The sequence below is a fragment of the Lonchura striata genome, chromosome 25 (genome assembly GCF_050655825.1).
Source record: "Lonchura striata isolate lonStrDom1 chromosome 25, ASM5065582v1, whole genome shotgun sequence".
Taxonomy (NCBI): Eukaryota; Metazoa; Chordata; class Aves; order Passeriformes; family Estrildidae; genus Lonchura; species Lonchura striata.
Window position 1 is genome coordinate 5,670,185 of NC_140727.1, and position 12,443 is coordinate 5,682,627.

Genomic DNA, 12,443 nt, shown 5'->3' on the forward strand with positions numbered 1-12,443 from the left:
TGGAAAAAGGATGTGCCCAGGGGCCCCTGGCCCTGGGCTGGGACCTCACTACAAAGAATCGTTATATCGAAGGATGGACCCCACACCGAAGTTGTCCCCACCTCAAACTTGTGCTGCCCTGATAGACCCAAGGGAACCCTACAAACTGACATCAGGAACCTGGACTGCTGAGTTTTCTTTCCCAGGGAAAATGGAAAAAGGTTGTGCCTAGAGGCCCCTGGCCCTGACTGCAAAAAATCCTTATATCGAAGGATGGACCCCACACCGAAGTTGTCCCCACCTCAAACTTGTGCTGCCCTGATAGACCCAAGGCAGCCCTACAAACTGACATCAGGAACCTGGACTGCTGAGTTTTCTTTCCCAGGGAAAATGGAAAAAGGATGTGCCCAGGGGCCCCTGGCCCTGACTGCAAAGAATCCTTATATCGAAGGATGGACCCCACACCAAAGTTGTCCCCATCTCAAAATTGTGCTGCCCTGATAGACCCAAGGGAGCCCTACAAACTGACATCAGGAACCTGGACTGCTGAGTTTTCTTTCCCAGGGAAAACTGCCAAAGGTTGTGCCCGGGGGCCCCTGGCCCTGGGCTGTGACCTCACTGCAAAGAATCCATATATCGAAGGATGGACCCCACACCGAAGTTGTCCCCACCTCAAACTTGTGCTGCCCTGATAGACCCAAGGGAGCCCTACAAACTGACATCAGGAACCTGGACTGCTGAGTTTTCTTTCCCAGGGAAAATGGAAAAAGGATGTGCCCAGGGGCCCCCGGCCCTGGGCTGGGCCCTGAATGCAAAGAATGCTTATATCGAAGGATGCACCCCACACCGAAGTTGTCCCCACCTCAAAATTGTGCTGCCCTGAGAGACCCAAGGGAGCCCTACAAACTGACATCAGGAACCTGGACTGCTGAGTTTTCTTTCCCAGGGAAAATGGAAAAAGGATGTGCCCAGGGGTCCCTGGCCCTGACTGCAAAGAATCCTTATATCGAAGGATGCACCCCACACCAAAGTTGTCCCCACCTCAAACTTGTGCTGCCCTGATAGACCCAAGGGAGCCCTACAAACTGACATCAGGAACCTGGACTGCTGAGTTTTCTTTCCCAGGGAAAATGGAAAAAGGATGTGCCCAGGGGCCTCTGGCACTGGGCGGGGCCCTGACTGCAAAAAATCCTTATATCGAAGGATGGACCCCACACCAAAGTTGTCCCCACCTCAAACTTCTGCTGCCCTGATACACCCAAGGGAGCCCTACAAACTGACATCAGGAACCTGGACTGCTGAGTTTTCTTTCCCAGGGAAAATGGAAAAAGGATGTGCCCAGGGGCCCCTGGCCCTGACTGCAAAGAATCCATATATCGAAGGATGGACCCCACACCAAAGTTGTCCCCACCTCAAACTTGTGCTGCCCTGATAGACCCAAGGGAGCCCTACAAACTGACATCAGGAACCTGGACTGCTGAGTTTTCTTTCCCAGGGAAAATGGAAAAAGGTTGTGCCCAGGGGCCCCTGGCCCTGACTGCAAAAAATCCTTATATCGAAGGATGGACCCCACACCTAAGTTGTCCCCACTTCAAACTTGTGCTGCCCTGATAGACCCAAGGCAGCCCTACAAACTGACATCAGTAACCTGGACTGCTGAGTTTTCTTTCCCAGGGAAAATGGAAAAAGGATGTGCCCAGGGGCCCCTGGCCCTGACTGCAAAGAATCCTTATATCGAAGGATGGACCCCACACCAAAGTTGTCCCCACCTCAAACTTGTGCTGCCCTGATAGACCCAAGGGAGCCCTACAAACTGACATCAGGAACCTGGACTGCTGAGTTTTCTTTCTCAGGGAAAATGGAAAAAGGTTGTACCCGGGGTCCCCAGGCCCTGACTGCAAAAAATCCTTATATCGAAGGATGCACCCCACACCGAAGTTGTCCCCACCTCAAACTTGTGCTGCCCTGATAGACCCAAGGGAGCCCTACAAACTGACATCAGGAACCTGGACTGCTGAGTTTTCTTTCCCAGGGAAAATGGAAAAAGGATGTGCCCAGGGGGCCGTGGCCCTGACTGCAAAGAATCCTTATATCGAAGGATGGACCCCACACCAAAGTGTTCTCCACCTCAAAATTGTGCTGACCTGATACACCCAAGGGAGCCCTACAAACTGACATCAGGAACCTGGACTGCTGAGTTTTCTTTCCCAGGGAAAATGGAAAAAGGATGTGCCCAGGGGCCCCTAGCACTGACTGCAAAAAATCCTTATATCGAAGGATGGAGCCCACACCAAAGTTGTCCCCACCTCAAACTTGTGCTGCCCTGATAGACCCAAGGGAGCCCTACAAACTGACATCAGGAACCTGGACTGCTGAGTTTTCTTTCCCAGGGAAAATGGAAAAAGGATGTGCCCAGGGGCCCCTGGCCCTGACTGCAAAGAATCCTTATATCGAAGGATGGACCCCACACCAAAGTGTTCTCCACCTCAAACTTGTGCTGCCCTGATAGACCCAAGGGAGCCCTACAAACTGACATCAGGAACCTGGACTGCTGAGTTTTCTTTCCCAGGGAAAATGGAAAAAGGATGTGCCCAGGGGTCCCTGGTCCTGGGCTGGGGCCTCACTACAAAAAATCCTTATATCGAAGGATGGAGCCCACACCAAAGTTGTCCCCACCTCAAACTTGTGCTGCCCTGATAGACCCAAGGGAGCCCTACAAACTGACATCAGGAACCTGGACTGCTGAGTTTTCTTTCCCAGGGAAAACTGCCAAAGGATGTGCCCGGGGGCCCCTGGCCCTGGGCTGGGACCTCACTGCAAAGTATCCTTATATCGAAGGATGGACCCCACACCAAAGTTGTCCCCACCTCAAACTTGTGCTGCCCTGATAGACCCAAGGGAGCCCTACAAACTGACATCAGGAACCTGGACTGCTGAGTTTTCTTTCCCAGGGAAAATGGAAAAAGGATGTGCCCAGGGGCCCCTGGCCCTGACTGCAAAAAATCCTTATATCGAAGGATGGACCCCACACCGAAGTTGTCCACACCTCAAACTTGTGCTGCCCTGATAGACCCAAGGGAACCCTACAAACTGACATCAGGAACCTGGACTGCTGAGTTTTCTTTCCCAGGGAAAATGGAAAAAGGATGTGCCCAGGGGCCCCCGGCCCTAGGCTGGGCCTGACTGCAAAGAATCCTTATATCGAAGGATGGACCCCACACCGAAGTTGTCCCCACCTCAAACTTGTGCTGCCCTGATAGACCCAAGGGAGCCCTACAAACTGACATCAGGAACCTGGACTGCTGAGTTTTCTTTCCCAGGGAAAATGGAGAAAGGATGTGCCCAGGGGCCCCCGGCCCTGGGCTGGGCCTGACTGCAAAAAATCCTTATATCGAAGGATGGACCCCACACCGAAGTTGTCCCCACCTCAAAATTGTGCTGCCCTGAGAGACCCAAGGGAGCCCTACAAACTGACATCAGGAACCTGGACTGCTGAGTTTTCTTTCCCAGGGAAAATGGAAAAAGGATGTGCCCAGGGGCCCCTGGCCCTGACTGCAAAAAATCCTTATATCGAAGGATGGACCCCACACCGAAGTTGTCCCCACCTCAAACTTGTGCTGCCCTGATAGACCCAAGGGAGCCCTACAAACTGACATCAGGAACCTGGACTGCTGAGTTTTCTTTCCCAGGGAAAATGGAAAAAGGATGTGCCCAGGGGCCCCTGGCCCTGGGCTGGGACCTCACTGCAAAGAATCCTTATATCGAAGGATGGACCCCACACCGAAGTTGTCCCCACCTCAAACTTGTGCTGCCCTGATAGACCCAAGGGAGCCCTACAAACTGACATCAGGAACCTGGACTGCTGAGTTTTCTTTCCCAGGGAAAACTGCCAAAGGATGTGCCCGGGGGCCCCTGGCCCTGGGCTGGGACCTCACTGCAAAGAATCCTTATATCGAAGGATGGACCCCACACCAAAGTTGTCCCCACCTCAAACTTGTGCTGCCCTGATAGACCCAAGGGAGCCCTACAAACTGACATCAGGAACCTGGACTGCTGAGTTTTCTTTCCCAGGGAAAATGGAAAAAGGATGTGCCCAGGGGCCCCTGGCCCTGACTGCAAAGAATCCATATATCGAAGGATGGACCCCACACCAAAGTTGTCCCCACCTCAAACTTGTGCTGCCCTGATAGACCCAAGGGAGCCCTATAAACTGACATCAGGAACCTGGACTGCTGAGTTTTCTTTCCCAGGGAAAATGGCAAAAGGATGTGCCCAGGGGCCCCTGGCCCTGGGCTCGGCCCTCACTGCAAAGAATCCTTATATCGAAGGATGGACCCCACACCGAAGTTGTCCCCACCTCAAACTTGTGCTGCCCTGATAGACCCAAGGGAGCCCTACAAACTGACATCAGGAACCTGGACTGCTGAGTTTTCTTTCCCAGGGAAAATGGAAAAAGGATGTGCCCAGGGGCCCCTGGCCCTGACTGCAAAGAATCCTTATATCGAAGGATGCACCCCACACCGAAGTTGTCCCCACCTCAAACTTGTGCTGCCCTGATAGACCCAAGGGAGCCCTACAAACTGACATCAGGAACCTGGACTGCTGAGTTTTCTTTCCCAGGGAAAATGGAAAAAGGATGTGCCCAGGGGCCCCTGGCCCTGACTGCAAAAAATCCTTATATCGAAGGATGGACCCCACACCGAAGTTGTCCCCACCTCAAACTTGTGCTGCCCTGATAGACCCAAGGGAGCCCTACAAACTGACATCAGGAACCTGGACTGCTGAGTTTTCTTTCCCAGGGAAAACTGCCAAAGGATGTGCCCGGGGGCCCCTGGCCCTGGGCTGTGACCTCACTGCAAAGAATCCTTATATCGAAGGATGGACCCCACACCAAAGTTGTCCCCACCTCAAACTTGTGCTGCACTGATAGACCCAAGGGAGCCCTACAAACTGACATCAGGAACCTGGACTGCTGAGTTTTCTTTCCCAGGGAAAATGGAAAAAGGATGTGCCCAGGGGCCCCTGGCCCTGACTGCAAAAAATCCTTATATCGAAGGATGGACCCCACACCGAAGTTGTCCCCACCTCAAACTTGTGCTGCCCTGATAGACCCAAGGGAGCCCTACAAACTGACATCAGGAACCTGGACTGCTGAGTTTTCTTTCCCAGGGAAAATGGAAAAAGGATGTGCCCAGGGGCCCCCGGCCCTGGGCTGGGCCTGACTGCAAAAAATCCTTATATCGAAGGATGGACCCCACACCGAAGTTGTCCCCACCTCAAAATTGTGCTCCCCTGAGAGACCCAAGGGAGCCCTACAAACTGACATCAGGAACCTGGACTGCTGAGTTTTCTTTCCCAGGGAAAATGGAAAAAGGATGTGCCCAGGGGCTCCTGGCCCTGACTGCAAAAAATCCTTATATAGAAGGATGGACCCCACACCGAAGTTGTCCCCACCTCAAACTTGTGCTGCCCTGATAGACCCAAGGGAGCCCTACAAACTGACATCAGGAACCTGGACTGCTGAGTTTTCTTTCCCAGGGAAAATGGAAAAAGGATGTTCCCAGGGGCCCCCGGCCCTGGGCTGGGCCTGACTGCAAAGAATCCTTATATCGAAGGATGGACCCCACACCGAAGTTGTCCCCACCTCAAACTTGTGCTGCCCTGATAGACCCAAGGGAGCCCTACAAACTGACATCAGGAACCTGGACTGCTGAGTTTTCTTTCCCAGGGAAAATGGCCAAAGGATGTGTCCCGGGGCCTCTGGCACTGGGCTGGGCCCTGACTGCAAAAAATCCTTATATCGAAGGATGGACCCCACACCAAAGTTGTCCCCACCTCAAACTTGTGCTGCCCTGATAGACCCAAGGGAGCCCTACAAACTGACATCAGGAACCTGGACTGCTGAGTTTTCTTTCCCAGGGAAAATGGAAAAAGGTTGTGCCCAAGGGGCCACTGGCCCTGACTGCAAAAAATCCTTATATCGAAGGATGGACCCCACACCGAAGTTGTCCCCACCTCAAACTTGTGCTGCCCTGATACACCCAAGGGAGCCCTACAAACTGACATCAGGAACCTGGACTGCTGAGTTTTCTTTCCCAGGGAAAATGGCCAAAGGTTGTGCCCAGGGGCCCCTGGCCCTGGGCTGGGACCTCACTGCAAAGAATCCTTATATTGAAGGATGGACCCGACACCGAAGTTGTCCCCACCTCAAACTTGTGCTGCCCTGATAGACCCAAGGGAGCCCTACAAAGTGACATCAGGAACCTGGACTGCTGAGTTTTCTTTCCCAGGGAAAATGGAAAAAGGATGTGCCCAGGGGCCCCTGGCCCTGACTGCAAAGAATCCTTATATCGAAGGATGGACCCCACACCGAAGTTGTCCCCACCTCAAACTTGTGCTGCCCTGATAGACCCAAGGGAGCCCTACAAACTGACATCAGGAACCTGGAGTGCTGAGTTTTCTTTCCCAGGGAAAATGGAAAAAGGATGTGCCCAGGGGCCCCTGGCCCTGGGCTGGGACCTCACTGCAAAGAACCCTTATATCGAAGGATGGACCCCACACCGAAGTTGTCCCCACCTCAAACTTGTGCTGCCCTGATAGACCCAAGGGAGCCCTACAAACTGACATCAGGAACCTGGACTGCTGAGTTTTCTTTCCCAGGGAAAATGGAAAAAGGATGTGCCCAGGGGCCCCTGGCCCTGGGCTGGGACCTCACTGCAAAGAATCCTTATATCGAAGGATGGACCCCACACCGAAGTTCTCCCCACCTCAAACTTGTGCTGCCCTGATAGACCTAAGGGAGCCCTACAAACTGACATCAGGAACCTGGACTGCTGAGTTTTCTTTCCCAGGGAAAATGGAAAAAGGATGTGCCCAGGGGCCCCTGGCCCTGACTGCAAAGAATCCTTATATCGAAGAATGGACCCCACACCGAAGTTGTCCCCACCTCAAACTTGTGCTGCCCTGAGAGACCCAAGGGAGCCCTACAAAGTGACATCAGGAACCTGGACTGCTGAGTTTTCTTTCCCAGGGAAAATGGAAAAAGGATGTGCCCATGGGCCCCCGGCCCTGGGCTGGGCCTGACTGCAAAGAATCCTTATATCGAAGGATGGACCCCACACCGAAGTTGTCCCCACCTCAAACTTGTGCCGCCCTGATAGACCCAAGGGAGCCCTACAAACTGACTGCAGGAACCTGGACTGCTGAGTTTTCTTTCCCAGGGAAAATGGAAAAAGGATGTGCCCAGGGGCCCCTGGCCCTGACTGCAAAAAATCCTTATATCGAAGGATGGACCCCACACTGAAGTTGTCCCCACCTCAAACTTGTGCTGCCCTGATAGACCCAAGGGAGCCCTACAAACTGACATCAGGAACCTGGACTGCTGAGTTTTCTTTCCCAGGGAAAATGGAAAAAGGATGTGCCCAGGGGCCCCCAGCCCTGGGCTGGGCCTGACTGCAAAGAATCCTTATATCGAAGGATGGACCCTACACCGAAGTTGTCCCCACCTCAAAATTGTGCTGCCCTGATAGACCCAAGGGAGCCCTACAAACTGACATCAGGAACCTGGACTGCTGAGTTTTCTTTCCCAGGGAAAATGGAAAAAGGATGTGCCCAGGGGCCCCTGGCCCTGACTGCAAAAAATCCTTATATCGAAGGATGGACCCCACACCAAAGTTGTCCCCACCTCAAACTTGTGCTGCCCTGATAGACCCAAGGGAGCCCTACAAACTGACATCAGGAACCTGGACTGCTGAGTTTTCTTTCCCAGGGAAAATGGAAAAAGGATAGGCCCAGGGGCCCCTGGCCCTGACTGCAAAAAATCCTTATATCGAAGGATGGACCCCACACCAAAGTTGTCCCCACCTCAAACTTGTGCTGCCCTGATAGACCCAAGGGAGCCCTACAAACTGACATCAGGAACCTGGACTGCTGAGTTTTCTTTCCCAGGGAAAATGGAAAAAGGATGTGCCCAGGGGCCCCTGGCCCTGACTGCAAAAAATCCTTATATCGAAGGATGGACCCCACACCGAAGTTGTCCCCACCTCAAACTTGTGCTGCCCTGATAGACCCAAGGGAGCCCTACAAACTGACATCAGGAACCTGGACTGCTGAGTTTTCTTTCCCAGGGAAAATGGAAAAAGGATGTGCCCAGGGGCCCCCGGCCCAGGGCTGGGCCTGACTGCAAAGAATCCTTATATCGAAGGATGCACCCCACACCGAAGTTGTCCCCACCTCAAAATTGTGCTGCCCTGAGAGACCCAAGGGAGCCCTACAAACTGACATCAGGAACCTGGACTGCTGAGTTTTCTTTCCCAGGGGAAATGGCCAAAGGATGTGCCCAGGGGCCTCTGGCACTGGGCTGGGCCCTGACTGCAAAAAATCCTTATATAGAAGGATGGACCCCACACCGAAGTTGTCCCCACCTCAAACTTGTGCTGCCCTGATAGACCCAAGGGAGCCCTACAAACTGACATCAGGAACCTGGACTGCTGAGTTTTCTTTCCCAGGGAAAACTGCCAAAGGTTGTGCCCAGGGGCCCCTGGCCCTGGGCTGTGACCTCACTGCAAAGAATCCATATATCGAAGGATGGACCCCACACCGAAGTTGTCCCCACCTCAAACTTGTGCTGCCCTGATACACCCAAGGGAGCCATACAAACTGACATCAGGAACCTGGACTGCTGAGTTTTCTTTCCCAGGGAAAATGGAAAAAGGTTGTGCCCAGGGGCCCCTGGCCCTGGGCTGGGACCTCACTGCAAAGAACCCTTATATCGAAGGATGGACCCCACACCGAAGTTGTCCCCACCTCAAACTTGTGCTGCCCTGATAGACCCAAGGGAGCCCTACAAACTGACATCAGGAACCTGGACTGCTGAGTTTTCTTTCCCAGGGAAAATGGAAAAAGGATGTGCCCAGGGGCCCCCGGCCCTGGGCTGGGCCCTGAATGCAAAGAATGCTTATATCGAAGGATGCACCCCACACCGAAGTTGTCCCCACCTCAAACTTGTGCTGCCCTGAGAGACCCAAGGGAGCCCTACAAACTGACATCAGGAACCTGGACTGCTGAGTTTTCTTTCCCAGGGAAAATGGAAAAAGGATGTGCCCAGGGGCCCCTGGCCCTGACTGCAAAGCATCCTTATATCGAAGGATGGACCCCACACCGAAGTTGTCCCCACCTCAAACTTGTGCTGCCCTGATAGACCCAAGGGAGCCCTACAAACTGACATCAGGAACCTGGACTGCTGAGTTTTCTTTCCCAGGGAAAATGGAAAAAGGATGTGCCCAGGGGCCTCTGGCACTGGGCGGGGCCCTGACTGCAAAAAATCCTTATATCGAAGGATGGAGCCCACACCAAAGTTGTCCCCACCTCAAACTTGTGCTGCCCTGATAGACCCAAGGGAGCCCTACAAACTGACATCAGGAACCTGGACTGCTGAGTTTTCTTTCCCAGGGAAAATGGAAAAAGGATGTGCCCAGAGGCCCCTGGCCCTGACTGCAAAAAATCCTTATATCGAAGGATGGACCCCACACCAAAGTTGTCCCCACCTCAAACTTCTGCTGCCCTGATACACCCAAGGGAGCCCTACAAACTGACATCAGGAACCTGGACTGCTGAGTTTTCTTTCCCAGGGAAAATGGAAAAAGGATGTGCCCAGGGGCCCCTGGCCCTGACTGCAAAGAATCCATATATCGAAGGATGGACCCCACACCAAAGTTGTCCCCACCTCAAACTTGTGCTGCCCTGATAGACCCAAGGGAGCCCTACAAACTGACATCAGGAACCTGGACTGCTGAGTTTTCTTTCCCAGGGAAAATGGAAAAAGGTTGTGCCCAGGGGCCCCTGGCCCTGACTGCAAAAAATCCTTATATCGAAGGATGGACCCCACACCTAAGTTGTCCCCACCTCAAACTTGTGCTGCCCTGATAGACCCAAGGCAGCCCTACAAACTGACATCAGGAACCTGGACTGCTGAGTTTTCTTTCCCAGGGAAAATGGAAAAAGGATGTGCCCAGGGGCCCCTGGCCCTGACTGCAAAAAATCCTTATATCGAAGGATGGACCCCACACCAAAGTTGTCCCCACCTCAAACTTGTGCTGCCCTGATAGACCCAAGGGAGCCCTACAAACTGACATCAGGAACCTGGACTGCTGAGTTTTCTTTCCCAGGGAAAATGGAAAAAGGATGTGCCCAGGGGGCCGTGGCCCTGACTGCAAAAAATCCTTATATCGAAGGATGGACCCCACACCAAAGTGTTCTCCACCTCAAAATTGTGCTGACCTGATAGACCCAAGGGAGCCCTACAAACTGACATCAGGAACCTGGACTGCTGAGTTTTCTTTCCCAGGGAAAATGGAAAAAGGATAGGCCCAGGGGCCCCTAGCACTGACTGCAAAAAATCCTTATATCGAAGGATGGAGCCCACACCAAAGTTGTCCCCACCTCAAACTTGTGCTGCCCTGATAGACCCAAGGGAGCCCTACAAACTGACATCAGGAACCTGGACTGCTGAGTTTTCTTTCCCAGGGAAAATGGAAAAAGGATGTGCCCAGGGGCCCCTGGCCCTGACTGCAAAAAATCCTTATATCGAAGGATGGACCCCACACCAAAGTGTTCTCCACCTCAAACTTGTGCTGCCCTGATAGACCCAAGGGAGCCCTACAAACTGACATCAGGAACCTGGACTGCTGAGTTTTCTTTCCCAGGGAAAATGGAAAAAGGACGTGCCCAGGGGCCCCTGGCCCTGGGCTGGGACCTCACTGCAAAGAATCCTTATATCGAAGGATGGACCCCACACCGAAGTTGTCCCCACCTCAAACTTGTGCTGCCCTGATAGACCCAAGGGAGCCCTACAAACTGACATCAGGAACCTGGACTGCTGAGTTTTCTTTCCCAGGGAAAATGGAAAAAGTTTGTGCCCAGGGGCCCCTGGCCCTGACTGCAAAAAATCCTTATATCGAAGGATGGACCCCACACCAAAGTTGTCCCCACCTCAAACTTGTGCTGCCTTGATAGACCCAAGGGAGCCCTACAAACTGACATCAGGAACCTGGACTGCTGAGTTTTCTTTCCCAGGGAAAATGGAAAAAGGATGTGCCCAGGGGCCCCTGGCCCTGGGCTGGGACCTCACTGCAAAGAATCCTTATATCGAAGGATGGACCCCACACCGAAGTTGTCCCCACCTCAAACTTGTGCTGCCCTGATAGACCCAAGGGAGCCCTACAAACTGACATCAGGAACCTGGACTGCTGAGTTTTCTTTCCCAGGGAAAACTGCCAAAGGATGTGCCCGGGGGCCCCTGGCCCTGGGCTGGGACCTCACTGCAAAGAATCCTTATATCGAAGGATGGACCCCACACCGAAGTTGTCCCCACCTCAAACTTGTGCTGCCCTGAGAGACCCAAGGGAGCCCTACAAACTGACATCAGGAACCTGGACTGCTGAGTTTTCTTTCCCAGGGAAAATGGAAAAAGGATGTGCCCAGGGGCCCCCGGCCCTGGGCTGGGCCTGACTGCAAAAAATCCTTATATCGAAGGATGGACCCCACACCGAAGTTGTCCCCACCTCAAAATTGTGCTCCCCTGAGAGACCCAAGGGAGCCCTACAAACTGACATCAGGAACCTGGACTGCTGAGTTTTCTTTCCCAGGGAAAATGGAAAAAGGATGTGCCCAGGGGCTCCTGGCCCTGACTGCAAAAAATCCTTATATAGAAGGATGGACCCCACACCGAAGTTGTCCCCACCTCAAACTTGTGCTGCCCTGATAGACCCAAGGGAGCCCTACAAACTGACATCAGGAACCTGGACTGCTGAGTTTTCTTTCCCAGGGAAAATGGAAAAAGGATGTTCCCAGGGGCCCCCGGCCCTGGGCTGGGCCTGACTGCAAAGAATCCTTATATCGAAGGATGGACCCCACACCGAAGTTGTCCCCACCTCAAACTTGTGCTGCCCTGATAGACCCAAGGGAGCCCTACAAACTGACATCAGGAACCTGGACTGCTGAGTTTTCTTTCCCAGGGAAAATGGCCAAAGGATGTGTCCCGGGGCCTCTGGCACTGGGCTGGGCCCTGACTGCAAAAAATCCTTATATCGAAGGATGGACCCCACACCAAAGTTGTCCCCACCTCAAACTTGTGCTGCCCTGATAGACCCAAGGGAGCCCTACAAACTGACATCAGGAACCTGGACTGCTGAGTTTTCTTTCCCAGGGAAAATGGAAAAAGGTTGTGCCCAAGGGGCCACTGGCCCTGACTGCAAAAAATCCTTATATCGAAGGATGGACCCCACACCGAAGTTGTCCCCACCTCAAACTTGTGCTGCCCTGATACACCCAAGGGAGCCCTACAAACTGACATCAGGAACCTGGACTGCTGAGTTTTCTTTCCCAGGGAAAATGGCCAAAGGTTGTGCCCAGGGGCCCCTGGCCCTGGGCTGGGACCTCACTGCAAAGAATCCTTATATTGAAGG